This window comes from Gallinula chloropus (assembly GCF_964237585.1).
Source record: "Gallinula chloropus genome assembly, chromosome: 3".
Classification (NCBI taxonomy): domain Eukaryota; kingdom Metazoa; phylum Chordata; class Aves; order Gruiformes; family Rallidae; genus Gallinula; species Gallinula chloropus.
Window position 1 is genome coordinate 51,704,432 of NC_140087.1, and position 21,673 is coordinate 51,726,104.

A 21,673-nucleotide genomic window follows, 5' to 3' on the forward strand; every position below is an offset into this window, starting at 1 on the left:
GACGAGGTGGGATTACCCCTCTTTACCCTTAGGTTTGAAAGGAGCTTTCAGGCTGAATTAAAAAGACTTGGTGCAAAGAGGTATAGTTACCCCTTGGTTCCAAGCTTTTTCAGTTTCTCTCCCTTCCTACAAATGTCTTTTTTATTGACTCACTTTAGCTGAAGATGAATCTCTTTGCTTCCTGAAATTATGCAGTATTAGCTACATAAACACTTCTCAGTTTTGCTGGATTCTTTATGCTGATGTGAAATGAAAGATAGGAACAACCATCCCTGGAGATCATCCTCTTTCTAATGAAAGATTTTTCACCCTGCATCAGAGAAAGCACTTTACAAAACTACTCACTCCCTCTTTAGCATTTGATGTCAAAGAAAATGCCATTGTATCTCTGCTGTGGATTACAAACACATCATTTATTATTATCTGGCACTCAGGAGGCAAGGCTGCCTCCTGGGGTAGGTACCGCTTGTTTTCCTGGTTTGATCTCTCTTTCATTTGAAGAAGGAGCTTTTCAGGGAGATGCTTTGCAAAGAGCCAGTCCACAATCTTCCTTTTCAAGCAAGTTTGGTCCTCACAGTCTTTTGCTACAATGGATCAGTAGAGTGTGTATTTGAATCTTCCGTTTTTATAATAAGCTGTGGGCTAGGCAGCTGAAACGCAGCCTTGGTTTGGAGGAACACATTCTGTGAACAGATTTCCAGAATCAGGTTTTGATCCTTCTCATTCAAAAGTGCCCATAACCATGAATGGTCTAATTGAAACCAGAGGCACTCGCTGCAGACTAAGGAACAATTCAATGGGATTAAGGCAGTGCAGAATCTGGGCTGTTGTGATTAAATTTTGCAAATATTAAAGGAAACATCTTGGTGTAAATCCCAGCCCATATGTATTCGAGCAGTTCCCCAGAAGAAAGTGGAGCCGAGCCTTGCCTGAGGTGTAGCAGTGTGGCTGTTTTAACACGTCCTTCCATTGTCTTCACTTGACGGAAGGTAAGGATTTTGGCTCGTGAAGGGCAAGCTCTTTGAGGGATTTTAAGGTTAGAGTTTGGAAAGAGTGATTTCCAGGGAAAAAAGTTTGCGACATGACAATGAAACCAGACAGAAACCCTGCTGCCTTGAAAAATTACTCTAGGGGTGAGAACCTTTCCCACAAACACAACGAGCTCCTTGGGGCATATCTGCACCATGCCATGAAGCACGTTGCAAAGATCCCAGCGCTAGTCATGGAGCTAATGTTGGGACCAGGAGCAGAAGAACTGTATCAGTGTGGTCCAGCACACCCCTGCTCAGAGGACAATATGCCCTGATCACCTCCCTTTCAGGGTTTGTACTGTGCTGAGCGTACAGACTAGTCCAGAGTTTGCTCTGGGCTTTTTGCAAGTGCAGTATAGACGTATTTAGTGTATAGCCTCATCTAAAGAATAAGCCTTGGGACGCAAAAGGGAGGAAGTTCCTTTTCTGTGACAATAGGACAATGCCACTTGTCCCTGAATACACTAACAGACTGTTAGAGGACGCTTTTGTCCTTCAATTGTTCTTCAGAGCGCCTCATCCTAAATCTATCCAGAAGCAGAAGAAAATTTAACAGCACATCTATCAGGAAGTGTCTCCTGTAGTGAATCCACTATGCCAGGTCTAGAGGTAATTTTTTTTTGAGATTTTTTTGGCTGGTTTTGGGGTGGGGTTTTTTTGGCTACAGTTGCCTATTAGGTACCAGGATGACTCCTAAGTGCTGATCTTCATCTATGAATCTGCTGTTTCTCTGGGAGACTGCCAGTCTGACCCAGAGCCAAGTGTTACAGAGGTGCTGCAGCTGGAATGACTAGGTCATTCATGGTGAGAATCTCCCAGCTTTGAAACTACTTCCCTCTGTCCTTTGGCCTGGAGTAACCTGTTGAATCAATCTGTGTCCATTTCTGAGCATCAAGATTGAAGGAGGATGTTGACCAACTGGAGAGAGTCCAGCAGGCGGGAACAAGAGTGATCAGAGGGCTAGAAAACATGAACTATGAGGAAAGACTGAAAGAGTTGGGTTTGTTTAGTCTAGGGAATTGAGGACGGGTAGACGTGATAACACCCTTCAAGTATGTGAAAGGCTACTGCAAGGAGGAAAGATAAGCTGTTCTCCATGTCTGCTGAGGACAGGGAAGGAAATAATAGGCCGAAAGTGCAACAGAGGGAATTCAGGTGAGACATTAAGAGACATTTTCCAGTTGTGAGACTCGTGCACCACTGGTATGGTTTGCTGTGTGAAAGTGCCATTGTGGGAAGGGTTTAGCAGCAGCTGAGATAACTATCTCAACTCCAACACCTTCAGCGTGGCTGATCCTGTCTGGAGGCTGGTGGAAGGACAAGATGACCTTTAAAAGATCTGCTTTGTAAGATTTCCCGTATCGGCACAGAAAGTCACAAAGCTGATCCTTAATACCTCAGTGGGTGGTTTGGGCCAGGCCACTCTCTGGCTTTACAAAATGTTGTCTGATGGAAGAAGGGAGTTATCTATCCTGACATTGCCCAGAAGAAAATCCCAAAGACACCACAGGGACTCCCCTTAAGGGGAGACAGAGTTAAAAACAAAGAAGTGTGAAGGGCAGGTGTCAGAGCTGATGTAAGAAATAAGGGTCCCTGCTGAACCAGCCTCCCTTTGCAATGTCCTAAACCATCCTTCTATCAGTGGCCAGTGTGGTGGTTGTTGCACTGAGGTGCACCTTGATGTCCCAGCAAAATGAATCAGACAGATGAGGGCTCTGGAGCAGGCAGGGGTGGCTGAGTTTCTTTATAAAACTCAATAAAAGGGAGAGAAACAAAACAAAACCAAAACCTGACACACACAACAATCCCTCCTTCTCCAGTTTCACAAGGAAGCAAGTTCCAACACTGTCAAGTCAAAGATTAAATAAAAAGAAAAAGCCCAGGGCACGCTGCCATGCATATATTAGACCTGTGTAAAACAGCAGCGTGCACGCCCTCACAGATAGAAAGAAGCACTGTTTAAGACCCTACAGAGAAGCTGCCCTTTCAGCGGGTTTATCAGGCCTGTATTTTTAGCCCTTCCTTTCCTGTCATCCTGTTCATTTTTAATGAGGGAGCATTATGTGAGTGGCGTTGGCCAGAGGAGTGCCCTGCTGTGGGTCAGTGCAGGAGAAGGGGGTGGCTGGATGGCAGCAGTGACCTGGGGCTCTCCCGGGCTGTGGTTGCCTGTGATATGGCTCCCCAGGGAGGTGGGAGCTCGGCTTCACCTCCCTGGAGTGAGCCAGGGACGGATGGGTGGGAATCTCCCATGCAGCTAAGCTGGCGCAAGCACCACAGGCTAGTTTAGAATTAAAAGGCATTTCAGACACCCCCACGGAGAGCAGCTCACCCCTATTTGTGAGTTCAGCTCCTTGCTGTTGCTCTTCTGCATCCTTTTGTCCTCTTTTCTGACTCTTCTGGAATTTAGCTTTGAGACACGCGCGCCAGCCAAGGGGCAGCAATCTCCTTCGACCTTCCACTTCATCTGCAACAGACCCATTTTTAAGTAGGCATAATGATAAATGCTGATGAGTTGCAAGATTTTAAACTCATCAGGGAATGCAGAGGCATCCAATTTCTTATTTTACCAAAATCTAGAAATGGGTGGATTTTTTTTTTCATTCATCCACAAAGTTTTGAAGGTCAGCAATGAACTTCTGTGGCTTTCAAAGGTGCTTATTTTTCAATGGATTTGCTAGTTGCACAGATTTTTAAATCCATCTTTCTCCTTGAAAAAACAGGGATTTTATATTCTTAATTTCAAGCTGAAGTTTTCTTTCAAGCAAATTTCCTATTTTATTACTGCTTTGGAAAAATTCATCAGATAACTAATCTGATCAAGGGAAATGGCAATTAAAAAATCTAGAATAAATGCCACAAATTAAGGTGGGGGGGCGAGGGGGAAGTCAATACTTCCAAAAATACTTTCAGAGGAACAGCTACGTCTTTCTCTAATTATTTGACAAATGTCAGCCAACAATGCAAATGACGCACACCCTTGGTTCTGTCATTGTACCTTAAGGTAACTTTCCTTCAAGGAGAAAGTTTCCATGACAGGTGAAAGGGGTTTTTGTTTATATACTGGGCCTCTTGAAAATTAGGAAATCAAACGTGCATGATTTCCAAATGATACACACCGATCCTTGCACCTTTCCTTTTGCACATCTGCAAACACTCAGGTCTGGTAGAACACTCCCAAGATGGCAACTCCTGGAGAATATTTTTCTCCCTCCACTCCCCTCCCAGCTCCCCTACAGGCAGCAGGAGGACCTTCTGTGCTCAGAGGACCCGCGCTTGCTGTCAGCAGCCCAATATTTGGGATATGCATGCGGCTTCTGAACCTGTCTGCTGACATGCACTGAGGGAGGAGAAAGCTTTACTGCTGACTAGTCAAGCGCTGGCACACTGTCAGGGCTGGGATAACAAAGCCATCAGATGCTTTAGAAATACTTAGCGAGACAGAGAGGTGCATACCCTGGGCAGTGGGACTGCAAGCTTCATGTGCTGTCCAATGAAATCAGTCATGTAATTTTGCTGAGCACACTCAGCACTCAGCTGTCTCTTGCAATTTTGTTTCTGGGGGACCTTTAAGGGACTGCCAAAGCGTTAAGTTATTGTGATGTTTGGGGATATTCCTCCCAGCGAGACCCAGCTACCTCACTCCCTTGTGTTCTCTTGCAAACTTAACCAGTGTGACAACAGGTGCTCCCAGAGACAAGGCGGACACAGACAATGGTGGTCACATCACCCATGTCCGCCTTGTCTCTGGGAGCATGGATTGCCTGGATCCCAGATGGCTGGGGACAACTCACGCAACGCAGGGCCAGGTCCAGCACAAGGCACCCGCTGTGCACCCAGGGCTCAGGCGCTGCAGAAACGCCTGGTTGTTCTTCCCACCATTGCTTGGGGCAAAGATTACCAAGTTCAGTTTCGCCCTCTGCTCCGTGTGTGCAGGATGTACTAATGCTTTAAAACGCCGCTGAATGCAAGGTGTTTGATGAATATAGGGTATTAAGCCTTTGTACAGCACTGCAGCTCGTGTGTTTACTTTGGGCCCTGAACACCCAGCCTGAGTTACTGGAGCAAGTAATCTCTCGGTGCCTGTTTCCGCACGCACCGCAAACTGTTGCTACACAAACAGCTGCCTCCCGAATCCAGCTCAGGGTTTTAGCCTCACCGCATCGTTTCATATGCCGGTCAGAGGGACCCTTACACAACCATGTTTGGGTAAGGCTCTTTTGGAGAAAATCCTGCAGGGGAATCCCAAATCTAATCTCTCACTGCCGCTCCTGCCAGCTGCACACCCAGTGCCACAGCTCTGCCTGAGGGAAAATGTCTTTTCAGGCAATTGAGGAATTCTGCCTGAATGAATGTCACTAAATCTGCAGACCTCGTCAGGAAGTACTGCTGACCTGGGACAGTGATGGGACATCGCACCATGGAGCAAGCTGTGGGGACGGTACAAGAGTGAAGCACTCCAGCTCCCATCACATCCCAGTCAAACCAGAATGCCCCAGTACAGAGCTCTTGACTTTAGGTAAATTACAGGACTAGGTCTTCTAGGCGACTAAATTGTCATGTGTCTCTGGCAGAGGTCAAGTGAAAATGAAAGTGAGGCCTGCCCAGGCAGTAACATCTAAGGCAGCCGAAATGGAAGGAAACATGATTAAACTGATTAAATGAGTCACACCTACATGATCCTGTGCCAAGGTAGGCAAAAAAGCCCACCCCTACCACTGAGATGCAGAGAGCAGTATCAGGCAAAAGGCCTCTTGTTATAGGTCCCAAGATGCTGGTAGCAGTGCTGTTTCCTGGAGAAAGGCTGGCATTTTCACTTAGTGAAGCATGACAAAGCAAGAATGGTCAGAATTGGGTCTGCACCCAAGTGTCGGGGTGTCTTACAACTGTGATGCACAGGATAACTGCGTTTTCATGAAATTCCTGAAATGGAGGGAGGACCAGCAGGTCTGGGCTGGTAGACACACACTTAATTTCTGCCTATTTCCACAGGCAAGACTTAACATTGTTAAAGTAGATGCAAGTCCTTTTGGAGCAGCCACAGGAGGACAGGATAACTAACCTTTTGAAAAAGATAAACTGCCTTAAAGCAGGTTTGACCATGCTGATGAGGGACCTGTGGGCCAGTTTATGAGGCTGCAAAAATTTGGTGTGCCCTGATATCCTCAGACTATTCAGGTGGAACCTCCCCTAAAGAGAAGTATTTTGGGGGCCACCAGAACAACAGACTCAACCATTTCCAACACAGTCACCTTTTCAGCTGACAGAGAGGAACAGGGACATTTCCCCAAGGCTGATCCAGGGACTTAATCTCCCTAAAACTCTGGGGACAAACATGAAGGCTGTGTTCATCACCAGTTCTTGTGTCACTTTTCTAAACAGGACATAATCAGAGAAGGCTGCCTCTTTGCAAGCAAGGAGTTAAGGCAGGCGACTGCTAGCTCAGCTAACAGACCATTTAGCAGTATTTGCTGGCTTCCATCTGCCTGCGAGGCAAATGGGCGAGGGAAGCCAGGCTGATGTCTCAAAGGGGTTCCCTCAGGACATGCCTTTGCTGCAGCCATAGAAGAAACTGCAGCCCCCCAGAGATCTGTCTCTCTCTGGCTAGCTAGCACATGCATGTCTTATGAGCAAAACAAGCCTAGGTGAAGTCTCCCGAGTATAAATAGGCTGCCCAGGAACATCTATGAGGACTCCAGCCAGCTAGATGACAGCTATCCCAGGTATGTCTACTCATGCTGCTCTTGCATTTCCCAGTTGCAGCCTGCATAGCCGGAGAGCTAATGCAGGCGGAGAATCCGGCTCCCTCGCTCCCTAGTGTCCAAGGAATGACCCAGCCATCTGCAGGAATCATTACCGTCCTCCACGAGAGGGGACAAGGTCAAACCAATTGAATGTTGTCTAAAGAGGATCTTGGGGAGGGAATGTTTTCATTACAACAGTTCATCTTTCTTTTCACAGTTCATCAAAAGCAGGCCTTCTGCATACACACGCAAGACAAATAGGACTGCAGGGTGATGACGGATATCGTAGGCCCGTGGTGATTGGGATGACCCTCCACTCACACAGTTGATCAAAGGCAAGTAAAACAATCAGCCAGCCATCAGCAACGATGTAATATTAAACTCCCTAAACACTTCATTTAATTAAGTCGTTATGATCAAAATCTCCATACCAGATCTTTTAAGTTATACGGTCTTAGACCTTGCCCTAAGACAGCAGAAAAAGACTTCCGGAGGGAAAATGGATGTAAGAAATTATTAATAAAATAATGTCTTTTCCCTCTGCCCTCCCAAACCAATTGCTCTCTGGAAGTATACACTTCTGCCCGACTTCCCCAGGCAGAGCTCAGAAAGCTGAGGTACCTTATGCCCAGCACTCATCCCTGCTTATTGTGCTGCAGACAGAAAGTGGGGTGCAACTGAGCTGGCGTATACACTGTCATCTTCTTCTTGGGGCTATTGCTATGATGTCACAAACCTTACTGCTGTGAACTTGCTGCTGTCCTTACACTGAAAAAATGTTAGGCCTATGCAGGTGCAGTACCAGTGCAGAAGAAGAACAATCACTCACCATGAATACATCAAACTGGAGAGTTCTTGCATTCTTCAACGCAGTCCCCATAAAGATTTCTGAGCCAGACTCCAGTCAAGAACAACACAGGGTGTGAAAAGTAGATGTCCTGGAGGTGGAGCTCGAATTTATAGACAAGAGCATCTGACCTCTTAGAATGGGTCATGCAAATGATCAAAGGGCTGGAACACCTCCCTATGAAGACAGGATGAAGAAGAAAAGACTCTGAGGACACCTTATTGTGGCCTTTCAATACTTAAAAGAAGTTTATAAGAAAGACAGAGAAAGACTTTTTTCAAGACCTGTAGTGACAGGACAAGGGATAATGGACTAAAGCTGAAGGAGGGTAGATTTAGGTTGAATGTAAGGAAGAAAATCTTAAGTGTGGTGAAACAGTGGAACAGGTTGCTCAGAGAAGTTGTGGATGCCCCATCACTGGAAATGCTCATGATCGGGCTGGATGGGGCTTTGAGCAACCAGATCCAGTGAAAGATGTCCCTTCCCGTATCAGAGGGGTTGGAACTGGTTAATCTTTAAAGGTTCCTTCCAACTCAAACCACTTCATGATTCCTTGATCTTCAGAAGATATCTCAGCCCCCTTAAACACTAATCTTTGTACAAGATTCATCCTCCTCTGGAAGCTTCTCTCTCCATTGATTAGAGGGATCTGATAAACGAGCTTAAACTAGCTGTATAAATGGGCAGACATGAGCCCCATACTTTAGCTTTGTAGCAATTATTGTAAAGACATCAAACACCATAATGATGACAAATGGATAGACTTTTAATTCCTAGATGAAAAAGATATTTTTGTTTTCTCTCTGCTTTCATCATTGGCTTAAGGCAATCTAATTCTACACTGCATCTAAAAGGGGTGACTCAGCCCTACCTCATGCATTCTCATCCCATTGCCTGTGCACCTCGTTGATTGTGCAGTTGAGCTGTCAGCCACATCAGGGGATTCAGACAGATGAGGGAACTCTTTTTTTTCCTGTTTTCTCCTGGGTGGAGCATTTAGCTGGATCTGTTTGATGAGCTTAATTTCCCAGATGCACGAGCCCTACAGGTGAGACAAGGGAAGGGATGGGAACTCATGAACAGGGGCAGGAGAACAACACTACACATTTTGGCAAAAGCCAGACTTAGATTGTCTCAGGGTAGTTGTGAAACCACACCTAACTCACACATGATCTGGTAACCCAGTGGTGAAAGATTCTTCATCCCATTCCCGGTTTCCTGAGTCATCTGAGCAGCGGTAATTGGCCTGCTTTTCTTTTCCACTTCATTATAGAAAGGCATGGTAATTAAGCAGAGTAAAGCTTGCCATGCATGAGTTCATCAAGCACCTGAAATGAAACCTGTCAAGGTGCCGTGTGGCATTAAGCAGCCAACTTTGGCATTTCTAGTAGCACAGTCACCAGCAGTAAGCAGGGAATATATCTGCAGGGGAATGAGTGAGGATCTTTACCCTGGAAGTTCTGAGACAATGGAGAACCAGAATTCCTGGAGCAGACTGCAGCTGGTATTAAGGGAGCTGTGTCCCACAGACAGTGTAAAGACCTTTTGGACAGGCTGAGGATGTGAACCTGTCCCTTTTGAGTGCATACCTTGGCATGCAATGGTTTGCATCTAGAACTGTAGAGGTTGCTCATCCTGGAAATAGAATTTTTATTATTTTTTAACCTGAAAATAATTCACTCAAATGTCACACCCCAGAGGCTGGCACCCTAAGAAAATCCAGATGCATTTTCCAAGTATCAGAATTGAATTAAAAAAAGACATAGGACAGGAGAAGGAGGAGAGAGAAGACATGTAGAGGATGTGTAGAGACGTGAAGGACCCCCCAAAGAGGAACCCCAAAACTTGTGGTTATGTTTTACTGCATCAAAACATTTTAGTTAGTTAAATTTTCCAAGGATGAGTTACAAATCGCTTCAAACTTGTTTGGTAAAAGTAAGAGCAGTCTAAAGGCTGGGCCACTAAAAATAAACCACTCATCTACTCTATCCACTTCAATAAACCACCAGTTAACTGCTTTGATGGGTTTATAAGGTTAGGTCACTCCTGAAACTAGTTTCTTTAGACACTGTGCAGCAATTGTTTTGGGTTTTTTGTTTGTTTGTTTTCCAGCTTTCCTGAACTGCTATGCTAAGCTTCTCTGGGCAGTGCATACACCAGACACAGACCCTTGCTACCAGATCAGTTGTACCTGGATGCTTCTAATGCGTGTATTACTGTGTCAGCCAAGTCATGCGTAGCCACCGAAGGCAGAATTGTTTATAGCTAGAGTGGAACTCACCCATGAGATGGAGCAAAGCTTGAGGTTTGCCACTACATCTGATGATCCATTAACTCAGTCCCTGGTGGTGTCCACGGAAGAGCTTTCTTTCATGAGTTGTGGGGATCTGGATTCAGTGACTACCCTGGCTATGTTCCCTGCCTTTACATTGTCCAACCTAATGTCCGTCTGGAGCAAAGCAATGTGGGCAGGAGAAGCTGAAGTTCAAAAGAAAACAGCCCTCTAAACCTTATCATTAAGTCTGCCTCCGAGACTTGGGTTTCAAGCAGACTCTCAGAGCGTTGCGTAAGTAGGACTGAAGAAACCCAGGACTGTGCAGGCCAAAATTACACAATGAAAGGCAGACAGTGGGATGGAGGACACAAATTATCCCCCACCAGCTTTGGGACTAGTGAAATGTTTCCTGTGCATAGCCCATGGCTGAGGAAAACGGCCTGTCTTAGAGGATCAGGTAGCAGGGAACTGGAGTTTTCCACTTCTCCAGTAGCCATAAGGGCTACAGGGGATGGCATTTCTGCTTTACGTCTTGCTTGAGCTTTTCTACTAATACAGCAGGGGGAAGAGACTAGTTTTCTGGCTCAGTGGCTAGAACATGCCAGGACGAGGTGGGGAGTCGCCTGAGGTGTAAGCTCTGCTCCAGGCAGGAGCTCATTATTTTTGCAAATCTGAGCCCCATCAGCAGACATCCTAGCAAGCCACTCACCTCTGGGGTGAGCGCAAGGAGGTGCGAGCCCAGATCTGGGAGGTGGCCAGGGTGTGGGCTTAGGATGGCACTCACTCATCACCACCCTGTACTTTCAGTTCATTGAAAGCTTTCCGGTACATTTTTTTTAAATGTTCTAACAACAAAACAAAGAAGCCAAAGATGAGAATTGTTTCTATCCAAACCAAAAACATTTGGAGATTACTTTTTTCTTTCTTTTTGTTTGGCCGCTGAACCAGTAAATTCTGCAGTGAACCACGTCTCCTTTGGTAATAAGTCGTCCTCCTCTCCCTTTTGATTCCAGGGGTTCAGGGAGAGCAGCAAAGACAGACCCTGTAGTTCTGCAGAAACCAAAGCTGATGTTCTTCAGAATGACTGCTGACTACACTGCCTCAGGATTTGTTTTATCTGAAATGTTTGGGCTGTCTCCCACTTCCATAAAAATCCCACTTATGGAAACTAGGTATCTGCAGCTACTTTTTGGGAAAAAAAACCCCATAACCAGACTGATGAGTCAAGGTTCTGTTAAGGGGAATGATGTCTTCTCTCCTTGGACAGGGATAAGTGAGGACACTGGCAGCAAGGAACATGTACCTGTACAGCTACCCACCTTCTCCTGTTGTGAGGCACAGTTTCCAACAGGATCACATATCTTTATTTGTTCACTCTTACGTTGTGCCCCTTGTCTCATTTGCAGGACAGGTGAGTACAAAAGGACCTAAACTCAATGCTCAGTCCTCAATAGAAACATTATTAACATCATGCACCTTCCAGAGCTCTGCTCCAGCTGCTCCACACCACATCCTTTATTAGATATTTGTATGGATAATAATATCCACAGTTAGACTAGCTAGGATTGCAACAGAGAAGGAAGTTAACCCTCCTGCTTCAGGCACAAGCCAATTCAGAGAAGGCAGGTTTGCCAGCCCCGGGGGAAGGAGTTCATACAGCCTTTTATGCACCCAGCACCGTGTGCATCCCTTCCCTCCACTCCTTTTCCTAGCCTCTTGTCTTGACCTCCTGTCTGTCAGGATTTTTTTTCTTGCTGTCAGGTTTTTCTCCAGCTGTGAGAGCTGGGATGTTCAGCCCTGCTGCATTCCCTTTTCCCTGTGGAGCTGGTTCCAACTCCCCACTGGGTTTTGTCAGTTGTCCCTTGCTACCAGTTGCAGTGCAAATTTCTGGCTCTCCTACCTCAGCTCTGCTTTCCCTTTTTCCCTGTCCTGATCCCTCCCCACCTTCCTTAGTGCCTTATCTTCCTCCCTTCCACACTTTCTCCCTTCCTCCCTCTCCCCAAGCACAGGGTTTAGAGGCCAGGCGAGGACTAATTGCAGAAGCTGGGCAGTTTCCAGCCTTGGTGACCATGTGTACTTGGGGCTGGGCCAGCTGGAGCTGAGCCCATGCACACCTGTGGAGGCACCTCCACCTGGGAGCACTCTCTGCCTGCAGGAAGGAGGTGGGGGTCTCTCTACCCACCTCAGACTACTGTTCCTGAACCCTGAGAAGGATGAGCATGACACTGAGGGTCTCCCCAGACCTCTGGTCCCACCAAGAAGACCATGCAGGGTCCTTCTGCTTGCCTGGAGTGCCACGCTGAGGTGTGGCCCACGGCACTAGCAGTTCCCCCACTATCAGGCTGCACCCTTACCGCCTGCTGAGGTTGGGTTATGAAATGTGTCCCCGTTTGCCTCAAAAAAATGAGTTACAGAGGTATGAAGATTTTTGTAGCACTCTCACCTCTCCTTTTTCATTGGTGCATGGTAAGATGAGCAGGGAAAAATGTTCCTTATTACGTCCTTCAGATCAATCACGCACACTCCCCTTTGCCCAGAGGATGCTGGATGGAGATGAGAGCTGCTGTCTAGTGTGCTGGCCAAAACAGTCTCATTTTTTACACACTCTCCCCAAACCCCTGCCTTATATTTGGACTGTAATTTTCCTGGAACTGGAACGATCCTTCCATTCTGTTTGTAGACCAAGCACCAGGATCTTAGTGGTTTAATAGGGTCCCTGGGCACTATCCAGGTACTATTGATGCTGACTTCACTGGGTGGTTATATCAGAGTATATCAGTAAGCCAGGGCTGGAAAAGGAGTAACAAAATAGCTCCTCCAAACTGGGACATTCTTCCTGCCCCTCCTCCCTGCTGCTACAGAAATCATAATGTTATTTGCTGCAAGAGTTTCACTGAAGGAAGGTTACACAGCCTAATTCTGCTGGTACGTGTGCTGTGCAGAAGGATGCAGAGTAGGTGCCCTCTCAGGACTCGCTGTTCCTATTTTGAGGTAGGAGACACAATAAATAAGAAACACTAAGCAAAGAAACTAGACTCACCCAGCGCATCTCAGGGCAGACAACAGGCTTCAAGCCACAAAGATTGGTGCTTCACACCATATGTCCCCTGACCTGCTCTTGCCTTGCCCTTTTCATTTTTCTTTCTAATCTTTCCCTTATCATATGCAGGAAAATGTACCAAAGTAGAAGGTGGACTCCTTCCAAATCCTGTCCCTGTCTCCCATTGAGTCTGTTCCCCACAGGCAGGAAATGCAGCAGGTCTAAACAGAAGCCTGTTTCAGGCTGTGGTTTGCCATGCACGTTGTGATAGGCCTGGAAGAGCGTGGTCACGTATCCTAAAGGTGAGGAGTTTATAATGGCCTGAGCCAAAGCCCTGCAAGGTCAACGGCATCCTTTCCATTGGCTTCAAGGGGCTTTGGATCACGCTGCAAATAGTCCAGCAGGATACTGTACATGGATATGACAACTATTTATAGGGCTTATGATAGATAAGATGTATACTCACCATCTAAATCTAGCCACTGTGTCATCTGGGGGGAGACAAATCAGGACTGATGCTTAGTGGAATGAGAGATATCAGTGACGATGAAGGACTGATGTGTCACCTGCTTTCACAAAGCAGAAGCACCTGAGATCTACCACAAGTGCCCTTTCTAACTGTTAGCTTTGTTCTAAAGGAAAATTGTCAAATATAGCAACGTGATAACCTCAGATTTAAGAAGTTTTTCTGCAGCAAATACCCCTGGAGACTCTCATGGTGATTCCAAACCTCTCAGAGCCCTGTAGTGTCTTATCTTCCTTTGGCTGGATCTCTCTAACTGTGGGCAGTGACCCCACAGTCATTGAAAACCCATGTTTGGTGGCGTCGGTACAAATTAGCGTGGATAACCTTTCTACCCCGGATTACGTATGTAATACAGACTCGATTGCTCTCAGTGGTACCCAAGGTTACCAGATCTGACAAAATCAGCCTAGAGTTACCTGCGTAGCACAGCCTATTCATGTCAGCCTATTCATATTCACATCTGTGAGCAAGCTCCTCACCCGCATTCATAAACACATTTCTCCCTCTGAGCAGAACACAGTGTGCAGATGTTATCATACAAATTAATTTTTCCAGACAAGATGCTCTAACTTTTGATGTTGGTGGAGGGTGTTGTTTCACGCTATAGAGTGATTGCCAGCAGTGATATGATACTTTACAAATCTTCATGTCAAAGCACAGGTGGGAGCACGTTGTCCACACTGTTGTTGTTCGATTTGTTATGGTGGTGCCCAATGATAGATCAAGAATAGCCCCATTGTTTTTGTTACTGTATAAACACAGAGAGAAGCAGACAATCCCTGACTCAAGAAGTTCACAGTTTAAACAAACAAACAAAAAAAAACCCTTGGATTGCTTGAAATGCTAAAGGTTTTAGCACAGAAACCTCAGAAGTGAGAGAGAGAGTGCTTGTGAATGGGTGGAGATACCTACAGTAAAATCTACTGTCCTGTCTCTCTATCATGATGCATTTGGGGTTCTTCTGTCCAGAGGAATGCAGTAAGTCACCTCTGTGCATAGACACGATCACAGAGCGGTAGGGTAGATTTGTTTGTTCATTTTATCCTTGACCCTTTGAGGCTTTTTAGTCATTCTGTGCTTGTATTCTTATATTGACTTAGTTATATAAACTTCCTCTAATAGGAGAATAAGTATGTCTTTTGTGCTGCAACCCTGAGATCCTCTGCAAGGGATTCTGCATTGACTGCAAATGATCTCAGACATCGTGACCATGTAGTGATCACCCAACTACAGCTGTCTGAAGAGCTCTCAGACCTTGAGGGCAGCCACATGAATTTCAACTTCAACTGGTCATTGTTTCTGCAAGTTTAGGTTGGCAACATTTATACTGAATCTTTTACATAAAAGTTTTTCAGGGGTTTTTTGGGGAGCCTGAAGAAAAGCTGCTTTGATTGCAAAACAAAGTTTTCCAGGTTAGGCTTGGAATTTTCAGCTCCCAGCTCCTAAAAATATGTAATTGCTTTTGGCTTTGAACACCGGAAACTGAAAAAAAAAATTAAAAAAAAAAGTTTGTTTTACATAATCCCCAAAAGTTTAACAAGAATCTCTTCTGGAAATGCTAGTTCTACCCACAAAGAATGTGCAGTTTTGGTATCTTTTGTTGTCATTGTCATTTAATTGAAATCCTGGGCTAGCTTTACTGACTGGTTTTTTTTTTTTTGATGGTTATTCCTCTGGCTGAATTTCTTCTTTTTTGCAGTGAATATGCACACATCCACTTAACTTCTGAATTCCTCTGCAGTGACAGGCCACGTAGCAGAAACAAGTGTGTTCATCTACACAGGTGAGACAGGGGATCCTTTCTCCTCCTGTCACCTGTCCAGACGTAGATGCTGTGCCTCTCGCTTCTTCCAGTGGGTTTCAAAAGCCCCTATAACGACTAGCTGATTGCTGCTCATTCTTGAATAGCTCGTGGTCCATGTGCCTTTGCAGGGGGGAAGCATTTTCACCACAAGTTCCTTTTACTGTGGGACCAAAAGCTTTAACCTGTTTGGGTAGCTTGCTACAAAAATATCACATGCCACCAGTGCATCTGGTTTAGACATTGACTTAAGAGCAAGCTAGAAGATGACAGCATATGATTTGTGTCTCCCAGAGCCATAATATCAGTGACAGATATTTGTAGTTCATTACACTCTTTTCATTGATTAATTTTCTGTTGGTCAATTAGAAACCAGACGGCAACCTGAACATGTTTTAAATGCTAAGCTAGTGTGGACTTTTCATCAGTGTCATTCCCTAGAAAGTTGCAATATTTTCAGGTTACAGTAGCCTCAGGTCGGGGCACTTCCAAGACCTAAAAGCAAAAAACTGGCCAGGCAAGTTCTGAACTTCTGGAGCTGTTTCCCAGCCTGCGTCTCACACCTTCCTCGATTGTAGATAAATTCTTCTGCCTTATCTACTTTCTAGAAACTTTCCCCAACATGAAAAGCCATGGAGGATTAGTGAACACTGATGTACGGTGCATTAGCACATGCAGCATATGTTTCTCTAACTCCAGAGAAAACCTGGTTCTGCAGTGCTTGGACATGGCCCCTAAAAGCCCAAGGCAGAGTGTTGCACCACATCAGCGTGCGCTCTCTGTAGCGAGAAGCCACAGTGCTGAGGTAGTTGTTAAATTCCATTCAAATGCCAGGATGCATCTCATCCTGTAGCCTTTATTGATACATTAGAGAGCAGATCAGAAGTAACCTACCTTGGCATTGATTCGCGATCGGGATTAAATCAACGTCGGCTTTGATTGCTCTGTATCGCTCTGTGTATTGCGCTGCTCTGAATGCTCTGCCAGGGCATTAATCACTGACAACACAGAATTAACCACATGTCAGACTTATAAAAGGAGGGGGTTTAAGAAGCCATCTCTTTATCCGCCCTTGTGAAAACAAAGCAGCGTGCAATGGGAGATGTGCAGAAAATCAGAACTCTCTAGGGGGAGCGGGGGAAGTCGGAGAACCAGCTTCCAGCAAGACGACCAGCCAGAAAGGTTACTTTTAAAGCTTCTTGATGGTGGAGCTTGCTGTTTTTATGAAAGATGTGACAGGATGTGTTTGCCTGTAGTGGTGGGAGATTGGAATTGTCAACCAGGGACAGCCCTTCCAGCCCTTCTCCTACCACGAGCTGGCTGAGGCATTGCAATTAAACTTGGCACAACAGCTCTAAGTAGGGAGAGCTGTAAAAATACAGTCAGGTGCAACTCTATCAATGAAATAACAACAGCAGCCAGCCTAGTGTAAAGAAAGCAGGGAGCAGAATAGAAAATTGCTGCACAATAAGAGAGAGGAAGCCAGCAGGCCAGTTTCTGGACACAGACCAGTATCTTGTGATGCATTGTGTTCGGAAATCAATGGTTCCATGAAGCTTAATTCTTGTGTCAAAGAAAAAGAAAAAGATCATTCTGAGTTCAAATATCTGTCGTCTCAGCTAGGCTTGCAATTCTTTCCCTAGAGCTGAAATTATCTCAGCTGAAAGGGCTGATCTATGTGCAAGATCAAATAAAAGATAGAAAGACAGATTTGCCTCCAGTGAAAGGTCAGTGAAATTTATCACACAATTAAAACTACTTTATTTCTTTAGAAATCCACCAAAACCAGCCTCCCTAACTCCATGCTATTTCCAGCCTGCTCACCACTTCCTCTCATCTTTATACTACAAGAATGACCTTCCTGCCTTCCAGACTCATCTTCGCCTAAGTTTATATTCATGTAATTAGATACTGTATCATGCAGCTCTCAGCACTAAAAAAAATCAGCCCATCTGTTTTTTCCCCTCTCAATGAGAAGCATCTTCAGGGAAGACAGCACATCTATGTTGTAAATGGTGGGGGTAGGCAGTAAATCCCATCCTTGATGAAAGCCATGTTCTGTTTCCTCTTTTTATACTTGATATTAGCTGTACGCACACTTCCCTTCATTAGTCTCCCCTCTTGAGCACTCTCCAAACCTTAGAAACATCAGGGTCAGGGCTGAAAACATAATTCTGGAGTATGACTGACAGTAAATTTGTGGGGATGGAACTTACTACCTAAGTGATGACTGGCTTGTCACTACCACTGAGGACATTGCATGTTGCCTTTCCCTTTGCTCCTTTTCTACCATTTCTCTTTCCCTCCTGCGGTCTCAATGCAAATGAAACTATCAGAAAGGCTGAGATCGGGTCTATAAGCCTCACCTGCTGCTGTGTCAGTGACACCCAAGGCTGGAAGCAGCAGCTATTGTCTTCTACTAACACCCTGACTCTGTACCATGAGTGTTGAAACACAGGCTATGCCTGGAGCAGCTCAGCAAAATGTGGAGAGGTGTGCAATGGGCTCCTGAGGCCCCCACCACTGGCACATCTCATCCATGAGCTATAGTCCAGCCTGGGAAGAGCTGAGGGGAGGATTGGCAGAGGTAGATGGACAGCCCCTGCTCAGAGCCAGGCTGGAGGCAGACCAGCCCACCTCTCCAGTGGCAGCAGGGATAACGGGGAGCAGAGTTAGCAACTCTCCCATTAAATAGCCAGTCGAGGATCTAGATGATTCTGCAAAGCCACTTCCAGCATGACTGGTCAATGGAAGACGCAGGCATCGATAGCATCTTGAGACTTTCTATGGCAACAGAAAGAGCAGAGTAGCTCCCAGACGGGTTTCTGATGATGCAGACAGGGTTTCCCTCATGTACGTAGAAGCCTGAAAGAAGGGGGTGGGGAGAAGGGTGCAGCAGATGAGCTACCAGTGACCTGGGTATGAGAATTAAATGCCAGGGAAGGTGAACAAACCCAGAGCAGACAACAACATCAGAGGACAGAGAACTACCTTTCATTTAATGAGGTACATCTCTGATTTGAATAATCAGTACACATGGAGTAAGCAGAGGAATTCACCTGCCAGTGGGTTCAAAAAGCTATGTCGCCTCCTGAAGAACCTAGGATGAAGAGGAGGTCTTGCCCATACCCAGGACCTGCCCAGCATGTTGACTTGATTTCTGACTGGCCAAGGGAGAAGGCATCTTTTTGCTCTCTCTGCTTTGTCCCCTGCTAGCATTTGGGTTAGATTCTTCTCAAAACACCACCAGCCTCTTGAAGGGCAGCACACGCTCCATCCTGTTCGGTTTTGCAATTTTTTGTTTGGTTGCTAGCAACTTGTTCATCAGAAGGAACTATACTTCCTCAGACAATGCTCTAAGAAATCCTCTCCTGTAAGAGCAGTGACCTAGAAAGCCCATCCTGCCCACCAGACTCTGACAGAAAGATCACACCACCCTTCCAACAAAGCACTATCATAAACCCCCTTGGAGAAGCTGTGAGAGAAGTTCCTGGCATCAGCCCACTGGGGAACAAGAGGCAGCAAATGTCTGCTGCATGAGAAGAAAGTAATTGTCCACATGGTCCAATGCTGGATCTGCAGGAAACAACAGTGGATGTTGAAAGGGAAGGGGCATACCCCTTCCCGATTCACCTAAATACCGGGGCAGAAGGGATAACTTTGCCCCCTTCACGGCTGATTATCTCATGCCCTGAAGCTGGGCATCGATAGTGCTTGTGATTTCACCCTGGCTAGCCCGGGCTTTGAAGCCACGTGTTTAGCTAGCGCTGTGTGATGTAACTGCAGATGCTGTTAGTCATGCTTCGTTCAGACATGGCCCCACTCTCTGAGTTACAGCAAGGGTGAATTTAATCTCACATCTATCGCACTTTCCATCTAAACTGTTTGCCTCCATAATATCCTGAAACACAGGACCCTCTGCAAGCACATTATGCATTGCCAGAAAAAAAAGTATTTCCTTTTATCCTTTCAAGTTTATCCTCTCATAATAAAGAGAGTCTCTTGGTCTGGTTTTATGAGAAGGGGAAGCAGGACTGCCGGTTAGTGTCACTGTGTACTCCTGCTTCCTCTCCTCATGCTCCCATTGAGGTTTAACTACCCTGACAATATTTTCTCCTTATATCAAAGCTCTTCTTCCCTTCATGCCTCCTGCATTTTTGTGGCTCTCTGGATAGGGATATTTACCACAGCTCACTTCTTCTCTTAGAAGCAAGGTGACTTGTGGTCCAGATAGATCCAAGCCTTTCACACTGGAGGTCATCTGCAGTCCCTGCACTGACTTAGATGCTGCCTTGTATTCCATCATGCACTGCCTGTTTGTTTTTCTGCCACCTGATGCAGCTGTTCCTACCTTCGCTTAGGATCTCCTCGAGGACAGAGCGTGTCCTTACCAAGCATGTGTCCCACACTTTGCCCCATGGAGCACTTAATGGGTCCCACAGTACAGGCTGGGCAGATTCTCTTCCCAATATAACACAGGCAAAGACAGTTCTATAATAGGCAGCACATCCTCTTCACATAAGCAAAACCACTGGCAAATACAATAGGAGCAGGAAGACGCTTGTTGAATGAAGCTGTGTTTTACTTAATATCAATGATGCTGGCACCAATGTGAATAACATTGTCTTCATTAAGTTCTAAGCACTTCCAATTGTGTCTGATCCTATTTTCCTGGTCAGATTTTTATAGCCAACAATTGCTCCATTTCAAAAGAGAGAGATTGAAATGATTCCTTCCCAGATATATGGAATTAATTCAGCAAGTGTGTGTTCATGAATAGACCTGAACAATTATTATTTTTTCCAGAGAATAATGCATTCTCTGGAAATGTGTTTTCAGTTGTCCTGAAACTATTCACACATTATTAGCACCGCATTTCCTGAATGATGCTAGCTGGGAAGGAAAATAATTCTTAAAAAAAGTGTGGATTAACTTCACAAATCTGCAAGAGGAGGTAGTGCTCTTCACATTGTACCGCTATGTCTGGTCTCAGGAGTGTAGGATACCCAGGCAGAACTGCCACACAGCAAGGGAAGATGCAGCTCTGCCTCTCGGCTGCCCGTGTGCAGTGGGACACGGAGGATCTTCCCAGGGCAGGAGAATGGCTCTCAGTCCCCCCTCTCCTCTTGGGTTCTTCTGACATAAAGCTTATTGCCCCTCCCACAAGGAAGGCAATACAGGCATGCCATCTCCTGGGACACTGCACTAACCCAGAAGGATGGAGAGGGATGTCTCCTGGTCCAATCTGTATTTAAGCAAGAATATCTTCTGCAGGAAAGCTGGAGAGCAGCCTGGCCCAGAATCCCTTAGGGGCTGGGACTCCAGGCGAAGGGGTGTCAGAGCCCCATGCTCAGGGCAGCTGCTTGACTCCAGGCAGGGAATTCAGCCTAGCGTGGCCTCGTACCAGTCTCCAAGGCCTTGGGAGATGGGTATCTCTTATTGTCCCCTCTATAGCAGATAAAAGGCTGCAGTGGCAATAACTGCTCCTTCCTTATGCAGTTGCATAATCCACCCCCTCTTTGCCTTTGTTTGCATGTGTCCATAGCTAAGCATTTCATTTTGGATCACATGGAACATTTTCTGTCAACTGAAAACAATAACTGATCCCCCCTCCTCCGCCTGTGAGTTAAACCCCCAAAAATTTACATTTGTTTTTTCTCTGAATCTAAATTATTTTCCAGTGAGGCTGCCAAGCTAAAAATCATTTCTTCATGCAGCTCCAGAGATTAAACAAATGCATCTTCTCCCACATCTACCTGATTCTCAATGGGAAAGAGCACGAGAGGCCCCCAGATCAGCCCAGCCTGGCTCAGCAGGAAAAGCTGTTGCCAATGTCTGCATAAGAGGCACGAATTGGAATTTCAGGTATGTTGGAGTAAATAATATGTGGCCTTCTGGAGCAGGATTGTGCTGCAGAATGCATGGGGCCTGGCTGGTTTCATAGTCAGTACAGCTGGGCAGATGAAGATGATGTGGGACTAGGCTGGAAAAATTAGGATTCACAGGAAGGGCAGCACTTCTTCCCACCTGCGCTGCTGATCTGCAGGAGGAGATCTCCAGTTTCTCCTTCCACCACAGTGACAGAAGATCCCACAAGAACCACCTCTGAGCGCAATTCATTAAGTTTACTCCCCAGGTCTTTTGATCAGGCACGCAAGGGATGAGGTGCCCCTCTGTGAAGCTGCCATCCCGAGGCTTTTATTATACCTTTTGGCCTGCAGATGCAATCTCTGCAACCAGAAGCCGTTTTCACTTTTCAGGGCAGGGCTGTACTTTGCAGAGGAGGAGGAAGGCCTGTGAAAGCAATGCATTAAAACTGGCTGAAGGGACAAATAACACTCTAAACCAAAGGGCAGCTGCAATTACTCTCACTGTTCTAATCAACGCCCCCGACATGGGACATCAAAGCAGG